This window comes from Phascolarctos cinereus, unplaced genomic scaffold, assembly GCF_003287225.1.
Source record: "Phascolarctos cinereus isolate Bilbo 61053 unplaced genomic scaffold, phaCin_HiC Scaffold_726;HRSCAF=1367, whole genome shotgun sequence".
Taxonomy (NCBI): domain Eukaryota; kingdom Metazoa; phylum Chordata; class Mammalia; order Diprotodontia; family Phascolarctidae; genus Phascolarctos; species Phascolarctos cinereus.
In genome coordinates, this window is record NW_027556098.1 from 304,960,636 (window position 1) to 304,980,512 (window position 19,877).

General features: G+C 41.5%; 1 long non-coding RNA gene across 1 annotated transcript in view; it reads left to right on the forward strand.

Annotated features, from left to right (window-relative positions):
- LOC144458201 (uncharacterized) overlaps window positions 1-15,667 on the forward strand; it is a 58,828-nt gene extending 43,161 nt beyond the window's left edge. Inside the window, exons 2-4 of the long non-coding RNA XR_013487764.1 lie at window positions 8,309-8,506; window positions 12,544-12,650; window positions 13,056-15,667. This is a non-coding gene — a long non-coding RNA (uncharacterized LOC144458201). The remainder of the gene's footprint in view (window positions 1-8,308; window positions 8,507-12,543; window positions 12,651-13,055) is intronic.
- Window positions 15,668-19,877: the final 4,210 nt, after the last annotated feature.

The window sequence follows — 19,877 nt, forward strand, 5'->3', positions numbered from 1 at the left end:
GACCTATATAGGTAGATTTTTTTTCCCCTAGCTAGATTGGAAGCTCTGTGAAGGCACAGACTGTTTTGTTTTGCTTTTTGTATCCTTACTGCCTAGGATAGTACTTGGAACATAATTGGTGTTTAATAAATTCTTGATTGATGCTAGAGGACCACTTGTCTGGTATGTTGTAGAGGAGAGTCTTAGGTTGGATTAAATGACCACTGAGGTCCTTGCAACTCTGAAATTCTTGGCTATATTTGACTTTTACCTCTCTTTTAGTCAATCAATTACCAATCCTATTGATGCTATTCACACAATAGCTTTTGGTTCTATACTATTCTTTCTATTTCCACTGCCATCACCCTTATATAGACCCTTATTATCAGCCTATATAATGGTTTTCTAAATAGTTTCTACCCTTCTCCTCAGATTCTCAACCCCACCCCATCCCTCCTACAATTACCAAATTAATGATTTATTGAACAGAACCACTCATGGCACTCCTTTGTTCAAAACCTCTAATGGCTTGTAGTTATCTGCTAAACTTTAATCTGGCATTCCTGGTCATGTGCAATCTGCCATCATCCTACCTTGGCAACTTGATTTCATGTTCTCTTCCATGTAGTCTAGATTTTAGCTAAACCAAGCTACTTGTTGCTGCCATCCCTGCAGTCTGCTCCTCCTCTGTCACTGAGTCTTCCTGCTTTCTACCTTTGCTTGTGCTTTGAATGCCCTCTTAGTGAAATCTTGCCCCTCCTTTTAAGCCCTTCTCCCTTCCATGAAGACTTTCCTGATCCCCCAGTTGACAATTTGGTAATAATCACTCCCTTATTTGATCTTACATGATGGTGTTTTGGCTCCTCTCCTGCATGTGTCTCATATCGGTTTCTATTATAGTTATTGTGTACCTTGTGTTATTCCTCGACTGCAGATGGTAGAGTACAAACATGGTACAGGATGGTAGTACAAACATGTACTTAATCATTGTTTCTCTCTTGGGAGCCAGCCTGGTGCTCTTCATTTAGTAGGCACCTGATAACATTTTATTAAATACATGACCAAATGTATGGACCAGCTATCTTGAGTTTACTCCATCTGATTCTTCCTTTCCTCTCAGAGGAACCAATCCATGCTCAGTTTTCTCCTGTCTTCTAAAAGAATCACCCTGGCTCTGCTTTTCTCCCAGCAACCCCTCTTGATCAGAGCTCCTGACCTGCCTGTTAAAGTGGAGGCGTGTGTGGGCAATATGTCTGTCCCAGTAGACCCCAATCCTCCACTCACATCCTCTTCTCTCTGGGTGAACAACTTGGCATCTTATGGTCCCTTTCTCTAAAAGAGTCAGACTACCTTACCACTAAAGCAAACATGTGTTAGACAAAATTAAATCATCAAACAAACATGGGTTAAGCAAAGGTTGAACATAGATACTGCAGACTCATCACACACCTAACAGTCTGAAAACTGCTGAATAGAAAGTATATTAATGAGTTTCTCACAGCCAGTTTCCTAACCAGGAGCTCTTTGGCCTAGTGGGAGAAAAAGGAGGTGGGCACAGAGGGCAGCCTGAAGTAGTGGAGGGATGGCCACAGTGGAGGGCTACTCAGCAGGGTTGGAATAAGGCTGTGAGAGGCAGAGAAGAGGACACTTTGCCTGTGGATTCAACCATCTTAGTAAAGAGCATGGCCAGTCCCCTGGAGAGTCTGGCAGTATGGCCCTCAGGGTTGGGGTATGAGGAGAAGGCTTATCCTAGGTTAAGGATGCCGTGATGATTATACTGTGGGTATGGGCACTGTAGGAAAGAGTGGGATCCAGCAGGGTAGTGCAGAAGACCAGAGGGCATGAGGCATAGGACTGGTGGGTCTACAGTCCCTGTGGGGAGGAAGGCCTTCCTAGGGAGGAAGCAGGCTCCCTTGAGGACAGTAGCCTGGGTCAAAACCTGAGCTACTGCTTCAAAACTGCCTCTGCTCACAGAGTGCTTGGGTAGTATTATAGAGAGCGCAAACATAGAGATATTCTTCTCATAGAAGCTAATAGATCTGGCCTGAAAGGTGTACATTCCTCTTGTTTGCATGTAGAAGAGTATTCTTTAGGGATTCTGAGCTTGAGATTACAGGCCTGAAATAGGGCATAGTGGTCTTGGTGCCCTGAGGTGCCTGGAAGAGGCTGCATGTATTCAACACCATTACTTCATGTTGAATGTACCAAATTGGCAGAGTTCTAAATTTGGAGTCGGTTATTATTGATTTTTTTTTTTAACAGAAAAGAAGAAAAATCTATCTGCTTGGAGATTGGGCTTCCTTCATTACTTATTCTAGGTCATGCTTATGTCTTTCCTAGCCTCTAGTGTGGAGCTGAGGAGAGCCAGGAACAGATTTTATTGAGGGCTACACAAGTGAAAACAAAATTCATTATTTATTTTCTGATCTAGATGAATAATACATATTATATAATAATATAAATTATATTTGCCAATAGTATATAATAATGTATATTATGTTGCATGTTTAACTTGCTTTTTCAGAATAATGGCTAAAGTGTTCATTTTGTTAGTCAGTAGGTAGAAGATGAAAGGGGGAAGGAAGTAGGGAAAGAAAGATGATGGCTGATAGCGTTTTACAGTTAAGCGCTTTACTATTCATTTCCTCATTGTCCCCATTTAATAGACAGAGAAGCTGAGGTCAGAGAGATTAATGGATTAAGCCAAGGCTATATGGTTAGTAGCAGAGTAAAGGCCTGATTGTTTCTTACAGTTTTAGTCTAGCCCCAACCAGTACCGACTTGGATCCTATCCCACCAGGACCCAGTCTCTGATGTAGCTCCCATTCCACTTCCCATTTTTGTCCATACTTGGTGTATGCTCAGGCTTCTCTGCTGTTCTCTTTTTGATATCTCCTGTCCAGATTCTCTGACCTGCCAGTCTCACACCAAGCCTGCAAAAGCCCAGCATTCCCACCAACTTTTGGTAGCCTGTCTCTGCTTTACACTTTGTGGCCAAAGCCTTTTGACCATTCCTCCATAATCAAAACCACCTATAGGTCCTTATCTAGTCTACATACATTTAAGTTTTACAAATCTGCTACCGTGTTGAAGGGCTCAATGTCCGTCTTTCAAAACCCAACAATTCAAATGATCCCCCTTTGAATTAAACTTTTTTGAAGGGACTGGGATGTTTAGATTGAAGAAGCATGATGCTTAATTGTTCATTTCTGTGTGGTAGGAGGTCTCCAACAACTGGTTCTTGTTAGAACCAACAAGCTTCCTACCAAATCTAATTATTTTTTCAGGTAAAAAACTGACCAAGAAACTAGAGCAGGTTCTCCACCCCTGAACTAGTCTTACTAGTTTCTACCTTAGGAAGTAGTTGATTATCTCTGACGAGAAGTCATCAAGCAGAAGCTAGTTACAAATATTACTTAGAAGTATTCAGTTATTAATTGGACTAGGTAGCTAGGTGGTACAATGGATAGAGTGCTGGGCCTGGAGTCAGGAAGACCTGAGTTCAAATCTGGCCTCAGACACATACTAGCTATGGAATCCTGGGCAAGTCACTCAACCCTGTTGGCCTCAGTTTCTTCATTTTTAAAATGAGCTGGAGAAGAAAATGGCAAACCATTGCAGTATCTTTGTCAAGAAAACCCCAAATTAGGTCATAAAGAGTTGGATACAACCAACCAATAACCTATGATTCCTCGATGACCTCAAAAGTTCTTTCTGTAATTCCAGAAGGGCAGGAGTTTTCTAGTGTTCATTGACAACAGAACAGAGCTAGCCCATTTAGGTGGCATGGTGTAGGAGAAAGAGCACCGGCACTGGAGAATTCGGTTCAAATCCATTCTCTTTTGGTTACTAGCTGTAGAGTCTGGGCAAGTCACTTTACTGTTTCCCAATCAGTAAAAATGAGGAGTGGGACTAGATGATCTCATAAACTCTCTAACTCTAAAGTCTAAGACCCCATGAGGTGGAAGTGTCAAATCCTGTCTGATGGTGGTGTGATCTTCCTCTTGGAATTCTAAAAACATGCATAGATTTGAACGGTTGTCCTCCAATTCTCTTTGTTAGGGTTCTAGGTTTTTTTCTCTCCTGCATTACATGGGTTGGTCATAGGAACCCAGGATCCTAGAACAAGAACTAGAAGGGACCTGAGAAGTCATGTAGGCTGACACTGTCATGGTACAGATAAGGTGACTCAGACTCAGGGAGGTCAGAGGCTGGTATGGGAGACTTATGCTCATCCAGAAATTTCCTCTCTCTGGTCAATTCAGTTCAGTTCAATAGGCTGGGGGGTACAATAGCTAGAGCACTGGGCCTAGAGTCAGGAAGACCCAAGTTCATATCCAGCCTCAGATGTTTATTGGCTGTGTGAACTGGGGCAAGTCATTTAACCTCTGTTTGCCTCAGTTTCCCTGTCTGTCAAATGAGATTAATATCAGTGCCAATCTCTTAGAGGTATTGTGAGAATCAGATGAGATAATAATTGTACATAAATCTGGGTACACATCACATCGTAAGCTCTAGCTATTGCTATCAACAAACTTTTTAAGGGTTAGGGACTATGCTAGGATCTGAGGATACAGATCAGACAGAAATGAAGCCATGCCTGCCCTCAAGGAGCTGACAGTCTATTGAGGGAGTCAGAATGTCAGAGTATAAGTAACACCAAATGTACAAAAAATAAATACAAATGATTGGGGATGAGGAGGCATGAACAGTTAAGGCAATCAGGAAAGGCTTCATGTAGGAGGTAATATTTGAGCTAAGCTTTTAAGAAGACAAGAGATTCTACTAGGGAGAGGGGAAGAAAGAGTCATGATGCATTCCAGGTATGGGAGATATCCTGTGCCTCAGCTATAAAGAGGGGAGATGAAATGTCTTGTATAAGGAAAGGCAAAAAGGCCAGTTTTGTTGAATTGTAAAATAAATGAAGGGGAGTAATAGATAAAATTGGGAAGGTATGTTGGAGCCAGGTTGTGAAAGGCTTCGATACTTAGAATGGGTTTCTGGAAATAGAGGGAGTAGTTGGGGCGACGTTGATTTTTTGGGAGCAGAATGTAAAAGGGGACAAGGTAAGAAGTTATTATTGTTAAATTATTTTTCAGCTGTGTCCATCTCTCTGTGACCTCATTTGGGGTTTTCTTGGAAAAGATAATGGAGTGGTTTGTCATTTCCTTCTCCAGCTCACTTTAAAGATAAGGAAACTGAGTCAAAACTGAGGAAACAGATAAGGAAAGTGAGTTAAGATTTGAACTCATGAACATGTTTTCCTGACTCTAAAGCCACTTCTCTATCCACGGTACCACCTAGCTGCCTCTCAGGGCAACAAGAGCAGAGACCGGGACCTATTGCACAAATTCTCCTTAGGATGTCCATGGTCTTTGTATTGATGCAATCCATTCACTGTAGAGGTTCAAGAATCCCTCAGGAAACCCACTGAATGGCTACAGAAGTGTCATGATCTGCGGAGCAGTGGGGTCCTCTAGTAGTTGTAGGAGCATAGAGCTGAGACACTTGTTGCTCGGCTGCTTGTGTCTCAATCTCAGCAAGAGAACCTGGAGATTGATCTATAGACCTCCACACGAGTGGGCAGTGGACATTAGTCAGGGGAATGACACAGTTTATCCAGTAGGTAGATCTATGAGAAATGAAGGAGAAGGAACCTTAGGGGACTCCTCGGTCTAAAGCAATTTAGTAGCTCTGATGAAGGAAGGAGGAGGAGACACAGGTAATTCAGATCTCTGAGCTCCCAACAAGATCTGGTTTCAGGGACTCAGGGCTTCTTGGAACAAAGAAGATATACAAATCCCCTTGACCCTTGTGGCCGTGCCCAGGGCATGAAGAGATAGAGCATAAGGGACTCTGTAACCAGGAAAAGAAGCCAGGTAATGAGATGAGAGGGACAAGTGCACAGCCTTGACATTTTTAAGTGGGATTTATTTCCATCATCTCAAGTTCTCAATTGTACAGAGAGTTCCTTCCCATCTTGCAAATACAGCTATATTTTAAGATACAACTCAGAGGATTTGCAGGGCTGCTTGAGGAATAATGGCTGCGTGTGTTGTCACCTCATAGATTTGCCCTTTCCAAATTTACAAAACAGGAAGGTGACCTACACTCTGAGAGGAAGGCAATAAACCACACATTCAATTAGACTGACACACGTTTAATCACAATTGTCTAATGGTATTTGCGATTTCTTATTTAATCAGGAATGAGACTACCTAGCAATTAATGTGCCTGGAATTGCAGATGCCCTCAGCGGCTCTAGGTTGATTTTGAACTAATCTTTCTATTTTATATCCACTTTCTATTTCTGGAGTTAATAAAGGCACTCTAATGAGTTGTGTTAAAATATCAATTTCTTCTCTTACACCCACAAGTTTATCATAGTTTTAAATCACAATATCTCAGTTAATTTTGGGGAAATGGCTTTGAAAGCATGAAGTTTTACATTGATGGAGAAGCCAACATGGGAGATACTTTGGATCTTTTTTTCCTCTGACTCTGACTGAGGCCATCTGTCATGTGCTCCCTCTATCCTTCCCTGTGTCTCAAAACCTATTTACGTTTGCCTGTCCTTTCCATCTCAGATGATGAGGTAACTTGCTTCCTTTGCCAAGGTTAAGTTCTCTACTTGTACCCATGATCCCCATCCCTTCCTTCTTCCTCCAGGATTCTGCTTCATGTCTTATCATTCTTCTTCATTTTCAGTTTGTTTCTACTGACTTGTTCCCCACTGCCTACAAACATTCTTAGGTATTTCCCATATTATAACAAAACAAAACAAAAATCACATCTTTGATTCTGCTACCCTTCATTCTACTAAACACCTAGAAATAATGATTTTTTTTTTTCATATCCTTAGCTGTAAGAGGTCCTTTGGTCTCAGACACTTAACTGTCTTAGTTATGTGACTCTGGGCAAGTCACTGTCTTAAACTCTCTGGACCGCAGTTACCTCAGCTATAAAATGAATGGGTTGAACTGGATGATGTTAAGTTCCCTTCCAATCTAAATCTGTCACTCTTGAGAAAAATAGTTATTTCTCCTGATGGGGTGAAGGGAATTGAACCCTGAATTTTCCCATACATTTCAGCAACCTAAGTTACTGGTGCCTTGGCCCAAGGCATGTGGCTCACCCCAACCCACCTTGATTACTTAATTGGCTTACTTGATACTCCTTAATCCCATGTAGATCCCTTCAGTGTTTCACTTGGGACCCCCAGGATTAAGGACCATTCCTTAATCCAAACCAAATCTTCTCACAGTCTTTTTTTGTATAAAAGTATCAGTCCCATCCTCATCAAAATATGCAGACTCTCTAGGAACTCTGCCGGGCTTTCAATTGGCCCACTTCTATTGGCCTCACAAATAAACCTCGCTACTTTGACTGATGGAAGGCTTGAGTGGTTGAATTCTTTTGAGGCAGATGCCCTGTACCCTTACATTTCTGGGTTCTCAGCACCCAAACCACAACACTCCCACATATTAATAACCAATTATTGAATTAGGACCAGGATATTTTCAGAAGCCTGTAAATTGTTCTGTCTCTGAAGGACATTGCTGATAATGAGATTGAATTGACTTTCTCCTCAATCTTGTTCATACTCCACCCAACCTTACAAGGAATTTAAGCTAAGGTGAGGAAGCCCATTGTGCTCCACACAGCTTTAGGTGGGAATAAATTCTTTGATTAAATTGTCTAAGGTTGGGCAATTTAGAAATAAATGACATAATCAAAGTTACATTTCCCCCAGCCCCTCATTAGAATAGGTCCACCTCTCATTGTAATATTCATTCTTTCTCATTACTTGTTAACCAAGCAGACTTGACTGCAACCTTCAAGAACACCTGTTCTTCCAACATCAGGTAATCTGTGAACCCACCACCATGATTCGTCTTTGGCATTTGAAAGTGCCACTGACCTTTTTTACTTGCAATATGATAGCATTATTAATAAAATGATTAATTAGGCAGAAATCATGTCTCTCAAACTCTTTAAACATCATACCCTGGACTCCTATGACCACTAACTTCCAGTAGACAGTTGACTCCACTTCTTTGGTATCCACTCACTTCTCATTTCCATAAGATGTGAATTTCATTTTAGTACTCTATTGAAATTGCTTTCCCCAAGGTGCCCCATGACCTCTCCATGGTCAAATCCAACGGCCTTTCCTCAGTCCTTATCCTCCCAGTCTTTGCTATTGTTGACCATCCTCTCTTTTTGGGTTTTCTCCCCTCTCTTGAATTCTGTGGTGCCATTTTTCCTATAGATATTTTACTTTTTTATTGACACCTTTTTGACCTTTATTGGTTTATCTACCTTTCAGAATACTTTTAACCCAACAACCGCTGGGCCATCTCCAGTCATCCTGATTTATATCTTGCCATTGGACCCAGATGGCTCTGGAGGAGAAAGTGAGGTTGGTGACTTTGCACAGCCTTCCCTCAGTAAAATCCAATTCATTTGCAAGTTACGTGTTCTTTGAGAATGAAGGACAAGCCACATACATCCCAACAACTAAAATGTGAGTACTAAAATGAAATTCACATCTTACGGAAATGAGAAGTGAGTGGATACCAAAGAAGTGGAGTCAACTGTCTACTGGAAGTTAGTGGTCATAGGAGTCCTTACCTTCTTTTCATTCTTTCTCTATACTCTCCTCTAGTGAACTAATTCACTTCTGTGGCTTTTCCTGTCAGCTTTATGGAGATGGTTTCAAAATCAATATACCTGGCCCTGTGGCTACAAAGTACAAAAGAAAGAATACTGGATTCTTAGAGTACTTGGGTTTGAAAGCTGGCTCTATTACCTTCAACCTGTATCATCTTGGGCAAATCATCTTTGACTTCTTTCTCCCTCACCTGGTATGTTCAATCAATAGTCAGATACTATTAATTCTCCTTTCTCATTATTTTCTAAATCTGGCCACTCCTCTCTACATACAACATAACCACCCCCCACCCCAAATCAGACTCTTATCACGTGACTTTCACCTAGATGATTATATAAGCCTCCTGATTTCCCTATCACCAGTTTCTCCTACTTCTGTCCATCCTTCATACCAATGCCAAAATCAGTCTCTTAATGCACAAGTCTTACCGTGTCATTCCCCACTCAAAAATGTTCACTGGCTCCCTACTGCCTCGAGGATAAATTACTAACTCTTTAGATTGATATGTAAGACTCTGTAATTTAATTGAGGCAACTAGCTGGCTCAGTGTATAGAGTGCATGACCTGGAGTCAGGAAGACCTAAGTTTAAATCCAGCCTCAGACACTTAATAGCTGTGTGACCTGGAGCAAGTCACTGGAATACTTAATGTTTGTTGAATTAGATTGAACTGAAATAACTACACTTCCCTTTTTGGTGTCCACTCATAGTAGTTTCAGAGGTTCTTTCCAGAGCACACGTAGATCCAAATCTCACCCAGGATGGCCTGAATGGTGGTTTCATGGAACCAACCTTTGGCTTTGTGTTGTAGGTCCAGCTTGAGAAAGCAAAGATAAAGTATCCAAGTGAGATTATTTCCAACTTCTATAACCTAACCTTGCATGGGGCCTTTCTATCCTTGAAAAAAATCACATTACTTACTCTTTGAGTTTGGAGATTCGAAACACTGAGCAAAAATAGGAGAAAATTAAGAGGGCATTTTGGATACTCCCTCTTCTCTTGAAAGACATTTTAACATAGTTTAGAGCTCATGTTTTTCTACTCCTATGAGGCTTGATCCAATGCCTTTCTTCCAGATAACCTTCCTTGATTAACCTTCAGTACATTCTGATTACCCTTTTTAAAAAATAGTCCCTCAATAGGTGTATGTTTTGTTGGGGTTTTGTTGACTTGCATTTACCCTGAGAGTGGACCTTGAGAATGACTTTGGATATGAAAAGGCAGAAATACCACATAGTCAATGCTGGCTTCAGTGCCTACTATGTGTCAGACATTGTGCTAAGTTTTGGGGATACAAAGAAAGACAAAAGATGATCCTTGTTCTCAAGCGGGGAAGATAACATGTATACCACTATTCCCAGAAAAGTTATGTGAAGGATAAATTGAAAATAATCAGTGGAGAGAAGGCACTAGATTTTTTTTTTTGGGGGGGTAGCAATGGGGTTAAGTGACTTACCCAGGGTCACACAGCTAGTAAGTGTTATGTGTCTGAGGCCAGATTTGAACCCAGGTCCTCCTGAATCCAGGGCCAGTACTCTATTCACTGTACCACCTACCTGCCCCTGAGAAGGTGCTAGATTTAAGGCAGATTGGGAAAGGCTTCCTTTAGAAGAGGGGAGCAGTATGCGCAAAAGTGGGGGACAGGAATAAGCATAGGCTGTTTGGGGGGACAGTGAAGAGAGTGGTATGACTGAAGCTAAGAGTTTGTATAGGGAAGTACATAACTTAAAAAAGCAGATTTCGGCCAGATTGTAGATTACCTTGGATGCCAGGTTTTGTATCATATGTTTAGAGCTGGAAGTTTGCTCAGAGGCCCTCTGGTCCAACAAACTATTTTACAGATGAAGAAAGCCTTTATATAGTTCTTTAATATTTGCAAAGCACTTTATGAATATTATCCCATGTGATGCTGACAACATCCCTGGGAGATACGTGCTGTTATTATTCCCATTTTGCAGTTGAGGAAATTGAGGCAGACAGAAGTTAAGTACTTGCCTAAGATCGTAGAGCTAGAAGGGGCATATAAATTTGGATAAAGTGCAATTTGGGGGCTGGGTTTGAACTCAGATCTTCCTGACTCCAGGTCTAGAGCTCCATTCACTGTACCACCTAGCCTCCTAATACAGAAGTTAAATGACTTGCCCAAAGTCACACTAGTTTTAAGGGTAAGAGGTAGGATTTGAATTGAGGTCCACTGATTCCAAAGTCAGTGCTCTTTTCATCATGCTACATATTTATTTTCTTGAGTTTAGACTTTATGCCATGGGTAATAGGGAGCTATTGGGTGATTCTGAGCAGGGAAATGACATAATGAAAGAAGTGTTTGAGAAAGATGTGTGTAGGGTGGATTGAAGGGTAGATCCTGAAGGCAAGAAGAGTGATTGAGATGATTTTGTAATAGTTTAGGTATAAGATGATGAGTGTTAAACTAGGTTGTCTTATATAGGGAGAAAAAAGGAAATTGGGTGACTTTTGTATTATTTGAATGGAAAATAATGGGAAAATATACATGGAGTAATTTTTACTGGCAAGGCTACTGAAAGGTAATGGTGAGTTTCAGGGCCCTAGAAGATGAGGGAGATACTCTCTCTCTTTCTCTCTCTATCTCTGTCTCTCTCTGTCTCTGTCTCTGTCTCTCAAACATGCACAATCAATTCAAGTGGCAGTTTTAGATCTCATTTGTGTCTTCCATCTCCAAATGACATGAGGAATTTACAAGTCTTCTGTTTTTCTTCCTCCCTGCCATTCCTACATGCCCCTGTCTCATACATTTAAATTTTGGTTGCTAGACTGAAGAGAAAGTTCCAAAAGGGACTATGTCTGAATTAATAGCATATCTTTCTGAAATTTTCCAAGACTTACTGATGGGAACCACTGACTTGCACTTGGTTGTGGTACATGCTATGAGTGAATTTTTGATTATACAGAAAGATGAGGTTCTGATTCATTTTCGATGTTGAATGTGATGAGTCTAACTCCCTGGCCATCTGTTCAAAGGAGAAACATGTTACATATTTTGATTATTTTATTCTGATCTTAGTCAAGTGGCAACTTTCCATATTGTTCCATTTTAACCTGAGCACATTTAGAGATGGAAGGTAACTTGGCTTGAACAAATGGATGAGGAGGGAGAAAGAAATGCCACATAGTTTAAGTGCTGGCTTCACATGTAGAAGTGAAGCCTCCTCCCCAGACCCCCTAATCTTCCTAATTAGGGAAAAGATTGCAAATCCTCTAAACACACAGAAACACTTAGTGTTCAGCCTCTTGGAGTTCATTACATGAATGAATCCAAAGCACGAAAACAGACTATATCTATAGAATGAAATCAGAGAGCAGCTCATGAACCTGGGATGAATGTGAGGGGGCTGAATGTTGGCAAGCAATGACTTCCTGCCATGGGTGGATATTTTGATGACAAGAAATCACCAGGCTCTTCCTCATTGGAGAAGCTGCCAAAATGCTACTTTTTGTTTTACTGAACTGCGCTTCTAAAGTTTTCCTGACCATTGGATTTCTTTGGGGCAAAACTATAATAATGTCCTGACATTTGGCCCCTAGAAAAATGCTACCTAGAAAAGTGAATCCTGAGACTTTGAGATCAAGGGTCTTTGTGGTCCTCTGTCATTTTGGATCCAGAGACTGGAGATGGAAAATCAGTCCTAGTGTATGCAGATAGGTAATGTGGTATAGTGTAAAGAGCATTGGAATGGAAACCAAGAGGCTTTTATTCATTACCATGAATAAGCTATGTGTTGCTTGGGTAAGTCACTCCACCTTAGTGGAAGCAGCATTCCACGTGGAGTCTGAAGCCTTGGATTTGAACACTAGCCCTACCATTTTCCTACCCGTGTGACCATGGGCAAGTTACTTTGTCCTGTTTGTGCTCAGGTTCCTTATTTGTTAAATGAGAGGACTGAAGTGTGGTATGGGGGCTAACTTTTGGAAGCCTGGAAGACTTGGGTTTGAACACTGGCTCAGACAGCTTTGCAACCCAGGTAAGTCAGCTCAAGTTTCCTCATTTGTAAAATGGAGGGGGTGGATTAGCTAGATTCCAAAGTCCCTTCCAGCTCCATATCATGAAGGTCATTTCCAACTGTGAAATCATGAAGCCTCTCTGAATTTGAGGTGCTTCAGGGGTTAGACTAGATAATTCCTAAGGTACCTTCTAGTTCTAGGAATCTGTTATTCTGTTCTCCATTGGGGGTGGAGGCGCAGCCCTTAGGTGGTAGGCATTTTACTTATGTGGGCTTCTGTGAAGCCCAGAGCACATTCCTGCAGACCCTCAAGGGGCTTAATTTAATAAGGTTACACACTTGTCTGGTCAGCTAATTGTGTTGAGGATAACTGCCATTTGATTGATTTTTCTTCCCTCTAAGTCACTTATTTTTCATATTGTGAAGGTCACCAGTCCACTGTCTTCATGGATTTCCTACTTCTTTAGGAGACGGCAATAGCTCTCACCTGGCCCACTGTCCACCCACAAATGGTCTTGCTCATCAGAGATCCCACTGCTGCCACAGAAGTTGCCAAGTGCAGTAAAGGCCCGTGTTTGTAAGGAGGTAAAAGAATAATCCCCAAATATCTGCGATGCCTGGGAGGCACCACTGCACACCCAATTGCTTGCTCCTACAGGAGTGAGCAGATATGTCAGTTTTGATTAAATGTCACTAGGATTTAGTTTAAGCTGAGTTGTTAGGGGGAAAAAGGAACAAGGAAACCAATCTTAGAATTAGTTGTTCATACTTAATGAGTCAGGAGAACACCTGTCATTTTAATTGCCTCTTGCAAGTACAGAGCTTGGCCCTCAGTGTCTGGTCACCCAGAATATTAAAGGATATAAACAACCACCCTGATCTCCAGGGAGGAGGCAGAAAGGGAACAGTGATCACATCTTTGGCCTGCTGGTCAGGAAGTTTACTCTAAAGCCATAATAACCTCAAGGCAGGCAATGGTGACTTTCTTTCTATGGGGCTTTCCACACAACCACAGCCCACTCTGGGGCAGGGTAATGTAATGGTATATCTTGTGGGAGCTCCATTCTGGTTCTATTGTGACTGGCAATGATGGAAATGGGAACCTGAAGCTGCCCCAGGAAAGATATCTGCCTAAGGGAGGGATGGAAGAAGCTCCAAGATATCTCTGGAAACTTCTCAAGTAACTGTGCATGGTGCAGTGGAAAAAAAGGAACTTGGAGTCACCAGACCTTCGTTTGAATCCGGACTCTGCTGTTTATTATGTGGTCTATGTTATTTAACCTCTCTGAGACTCATTTCCATTATCTGTAAAATAAGAGCTTTGGATCCAATGGTCTCTGAAGTCATTTCCAGGTCTCAATCTGGGATTCTCTTATTCACTCAAATCTGGGGCTAGCAATTCTTACTTTTCAGCAAGGAGTACAAATGCCCCTTGGAACAAGCAGTATGAAATATACCCTCCAATAATTTTTAAAGGCATTTTCAATTTGGAGTGGGTGAGAAGGGGAAAACCTCAGGACACTGAAGAGTTTTCCCTGGGGAAAAGATTATCTGGGATTGGCAGTAGTAGGGGTGGTGAGAAAGAAGTCAGCCTTCTGGGAATTTCCTATTTTAACTAATTATTCTTGTATAACCAAACTGGAGGGAAGGAATCTTTCTGGCTTGGCATGGTCTATAGGTAGAGTCAGGGTCATGACCTTTAAAAGGACAATATTGGCCTTTAAAGTGTCTTTCCTTTGCCCTGAAGGATCAGTGGATGAGTTTATTATTTTTTTTTATTTATTTTTTGTTTGTTTTTAATAAATGGCTGGGGAGGTGGGTGGAGAGAATTTGGGTTTGAAGCTTCCACTGTGGTTGGGAACGTGAGGCAAGAGGCCATGGGAGAGGGAAATGACAGCTGTCTTGGACCAGCTCTGCCTGTTAGCACTTTGAGGAAGGGTATGGTTGGAGGAGACTAAATCTTGCAGAACTGTTTTTTCTGGGAGTTTTGTGAATAACAAAGTGCCTCAACTACCCTTTACCCACTGTCTTCCCAAGATGGCAGACATTTACTTCAAAGTTTTTTTCTCTGTTCTTTTAGTTTACTCATAATTACTGATTTAATTAGTACTTTAAAACGGGCTTACTCCAGATAAAATATGGCTGATCCTAACTGCCTTAGAGGTATGTTTTACATTGTAAATAGGGGAATGCAAAACAGGGGAACTGTGACTGATCTTGGCATGTAGAAGAAAAAAAATTGTTAGCAAATCTAGATAACAACTCAAGGCTCAGGAGCAGTAATGGTTAGGTGATAGGGACTGAACCAGCTATTTCACTGATTTAAGTAATTCCTGGGAGAGTAACCCCCCCCCCCCGACCAATGAAGTCAGCGCCTTTTCTGTAATTCATCTTAGAGAATTGCCAAGACCATTATTAGGTTAAGTGACTTGCCCTGGGACCAATACAATAGAAAATTGGTATTAATTTATTAACTTTTGCAAATGACTCAAACAGCAAAGCTGGACCCTGTGCTTTTGCCCTTATGAGGAAGTGAACTAATCATTATTGCTGTTTGATAAGAGGCTAGGCCAGCTGGTCACAATTACCTCTCCACTGTTTCTTCTGTCTGCCCCTCCCTCCCAAAAACCCCCCAATGACTCCATGCACGTATAAAGAAATCTCTCTGAAGGGATGAAATTGAGGGCAGTGACTGGAAAGTGGATAGGTCAAACTTTGTGGGAAGAGAAAGGGAGTATCTTGACTTGGCTGATAAAGCCCATATTCCAAGGGTGGGGGGCAGAGGAGGGAATGATTACCATTCCCTTTCACCTTCAACCAAATAAACCTCTAATCAAGGGTTGGCAAAGACCAAAAACCAAAGACCAAATGCAGTCCATTGGTGCATTTTAAAATAGTGGTCTTGTATTCAAAATGTAAAAAGGGGCTGCCCAGATTCGGCCCTGGGGTAGTTTGTGGACCCTTGCTCTAAGTCTTTGTAGCACATAGGTTATGGTTTGCCACCCAAATGCTATTAGAATAAATTTTGGTGTCATTTTTGTGTCTATTTTTGATTTTTCATTATCAATTACTTGTTTGCTTCAGGGCTGAGTTGTTACAATTTTATGATATGCCATTTCCTCATTATTCTTTCTTATTGTCATTTACTAATTGTGATCTTTGCAAGTTACTGGTCCGACTGTACACAGTCATCTGATTCAGAGGTACCTCCCACATCAATAACAAATATTTTCCCATCTGTTAAAACATAATCTAGCTTGTCTTTTGTGATGCCACGTCCAATGCCTACCAAATGCTATGCTTAGTTGTTTCCAGCTGCTGAAGGATTGAAAGAAATGTCAGCATCTTCCAAATTTTATCTACCAAAGTCCTAATAACCCTTACTTCTGGCTCTGCGTTCACTTGAGTTTCCAGATGAGTCTCCACAGTGTTTGGACTCTCATTGTTGTAAGATGATGACTCTGAAGCAAACCCCTGATAATAGTTCTGGGCTTACTAATAGGCAGCATAGGTGGTTGCCCATACAGGGCACCATGAAAAGGTTCTCTTCTTCCCAAATCTCTTCTCTTTCAGATGAGTGGGAGAAATTAACTTCTCCATTAGAGGTTAATTTATTTTGTTTAAGCTGTGTGGCACAGTGGGAAAAACACTGAATTCAGCATCCAAGGACCTCCATTCTAATTCTACTTTTGCTGCCTCTGTGATCTTGGGCAAGTCAATTGGCTTATTTATAAAATAAGGTGGCTTTATTATATGATTTCTGAGATCCCTTCTACCTCTTTTTCTGTAAATCTATGCATTGTTTCTAATAATGACAATCCACATTTCTATTGTGCTTTTAAGTTAGTAAAGCATTTTCCTCACAGTAACCCTATAAAGTAATATATGAATACTATATATTACTATATACTATATATGAATATTATTATATTATATATGACATTTTATATTATGTATTATACATGACATAATATATCATTACATATGATATATTATTATCCCCACTTTACAGTTCAGGAAGCTGAAGCCTAGAGAAATTAAATTAAGTAATTACTAATAAATTAAATTAAAAAATAGAGTAATTTTCTCCCAGTTATACAGCTAGGAAGAACCCTAGTTGGGTCTCCAATAGGTCTTTTGAGTTGGACATCAACCTACTATCCTCTACCATTCCTATGGTAATCCATTTTTTTTTTTAGGTGAGGCAATTGGGATTAAGTGACTTGCCCAAGGTCACACAGCTAGTAAGTATCATGTGTCTGAGGTGGAATTTGAACTCAGATCCTCCTGACTCCAGGATCCGTGCTCTATCCACTGGTAATCCCTTTTTGAAATGCCATTACTAGGAAGGGTCATGTGTTAAGCTACTGACTTCCTAGCATGAGCTAGTTTACCATTAACTTCACAAGATTCTGAGGGAATGAGACAAGTACATATTAAGTGTGTGTGTGTGTGTGGGGGTAAGAAACATCTGGAGCAAGGGGCAGTCTAGCCTGAGTCAGGGGCCCACGTAAACAGCCCTAGACAGGCCTTGGTCACAAGAGTATGCTGGATGCCAGCGTTGGGAAACTGAGCACAGAGAGGGGGAATAGAGAAGGCAGAAGACAAACCTGGCTCCCTCCAGAGTTTTGTAAGTACCAAGGCCAGCTCTACCTGACAGCCCTGGATGAAAACTGAATCACCTCTTCCAAACCTGCTGGAGACAGAGGCCAGATCCACAGGTGCCTTTGAGTTTGAGGGAAGGAGTGGGCTTATCTGCTGGGAAGCTGGAGCCAAAGGATTGGCAGGCAGGGTATTTCATAAATGAATGAGGTTCAGATCTCTACCTTCTGGCTCTGAAGTCAGAGATGACTCTGGAAAATAATGGCTTTCCTCCTGTCGTGCATTTCTTGTTCCTTTGTTGATCTGGATTTCTGCTTAAAGCCTCTGCATTTTAATGATTCCTGATAAAAATGGGTACTTGGTACCATCAACCTCTTCAACTCCTCAATTCAATTAAACAAGTATGTATTAAGCACCTACTATGTGCCAGGCACTTTGTTAGGTGCTGGGGAAAATAAGACACAAGTGAAAACAGTCCTATCCCTAAGGAGCTTATGTTCCACTGCAGAATGAGCTTTAAACTTTGTAAACCACTTTATGGGCATTATCTTATCAACAACTTGGTGAACCAGGAGCCACAGTTACAATTTCGTCCATTTAATAGATGAGGAAACAAGCTTAGAGAAACAAGGCAACTTGCCCATGATCACATAAGTGTCAGAGGCAGAATTTGAACACAGGTTTTCCTGGGTCCAGCATTCTATCCACTATCATGCTGTTCTCCCAAGTGCCTCTGAGCATGCTGTCCCCTTGCTACCCAGGGACTTACACTGGAATAGATTAACAACAAATAAAAGGGAACGATGAAATATAAAAACCAGAGCATCAAGTATCAGTAGCTGGTAGTGGGATTGCATATTTGGGGGAGGTTGATTTCTGAGACTGCTGAAATCATACCCGGTAGGCAATTGCCTACTCCAAGCATACTTGGCTCATTTGTTGAATTTACTTAGCTTCTTTTCCATCTACTTTATGCGGTGACTGAACAGAGTGGAATGTGAATGTCAGGCAGGAAACAGTCCTTGCTGCCAAGTCAGCCTCTGAGGAGGGAAACAAAACTAGAGAAGGCTTCAGAAGACAGCTTGCACAGTCGACTCACTTGCAGAGTGAGAGATTTAGAGCTGGAGAGCAGCATTCTGTTTGGATGCGATGCTGACTTCCAGACCTCCTGCTGGAGGATCGGCAGCTGTCCATTTCATTAGGTCTTGGCTTTCCTCCCCAAGAAGATGTCACGACACCAGAAGGAGCTAACCACAATGACCTTTTGTTAAGTTTTCCCGTCAATAACTATGCCTCTGGAGAGGTAGCCTTGTATAGTGGATAGGGATTCAAATATGGTGTCTGGTCGAATGACCCTGAGCAAGTCAGTTAACCTTTTAGTGCTCCAGGCAATTCTCTAAGACTATAAATTGTCCAGCAGTTGCTGATCTTCATTAGTAGAGGGAGTTACTTAGCTTCCTGGTGGGTTTGTATAAAACAAACCAAAAACATTATGTCTCTAATGAATGAATGAAAAAATATTTAAGTGTTCACTAGGTGCAAAACACTTTGCTAAACACTGGGGATAAATTTAGACAACCCCTGACCTCAAGGAGCTTACGTTTTAATAGGGGGAGACAACATATATAGGGAGGCTTTAACTGCAGGTCAGATGGAAAGGTCCACTGGTTGGTAGGGTGCAGTGGTGAAGCATGTAGTAATGCTTCTTTATTTCCATTTCCATTCACAAAACAATGCCCATTTCTGATGCTGAACCATTTGACAGTGTCAAGTACTTCTGTAGTGAAAACTTTCTTTTCTGAGTCTTCATTAGCTGTGGTTGCTGAGGAAGCACAGGCTGCAACATTTGCTAGAGAGTTGACAGGCTGCATCGCCATAAAGAATGTTTCCCTCAGTTATGGCAGTGGGGGCCAGGTTGGAAATAGGACAGTTAGACTGGGCAGGATCTGTAATTCTTGGGGCCCTTGGACTCTGGGTCCTGGGGTGTTTCTCTGGGGTCCGAGGGTGGTAGTGGTCAGGGTGGTAGTTTCTGACTCTCCTGGAACATTGCACTTCCTATCTCACTCCCAGAAAGCTTTGCTGCTTTAGCTTTGGCATTGGCTTACCTATCCATTGTTGGCAGTTAGTTGACAGTTGTTATTGGTGGTTGTGATGGTGGATCCCTTCTCCACAGGAGTCTCCTTTGGATGATGACGGTGGGGCCAGACTGGCAGTAGGGCTAGGGGTCTGATCGATATTCTTGGGTTTATGCACCTATTGGTGACAGTTGAAGAGGGAAAAAGGGATCCTGAGGTTTGGGCATGCAGCTTTTCTAGACTGTGAATTCTTTTTTGTTATAAGAACACTGGTGGTGTGGACATATTTTTGCCATTTGGTTCTTTTAGAAATGGACATCATCAGGCATAACCTCAGCAAGCATGAATCGGACTTAGTCTCCGGTAACCCACAAACCTCTAGCTTATGGCTTATGTTGGGACTATTCCCCCTTGCTCCAGTTTAGACCATTGGCTAGATTAACTTTGTACAAATTTGGAGATCCATCACCTCTGGCCATTCAAGATCATTAGCTACGTTTGGACAAAGTAGAATAAACCAGACTCTGTTTGAGTGAGATTAAATTTTATTGCCTCTCTGCCTTTCAAATAC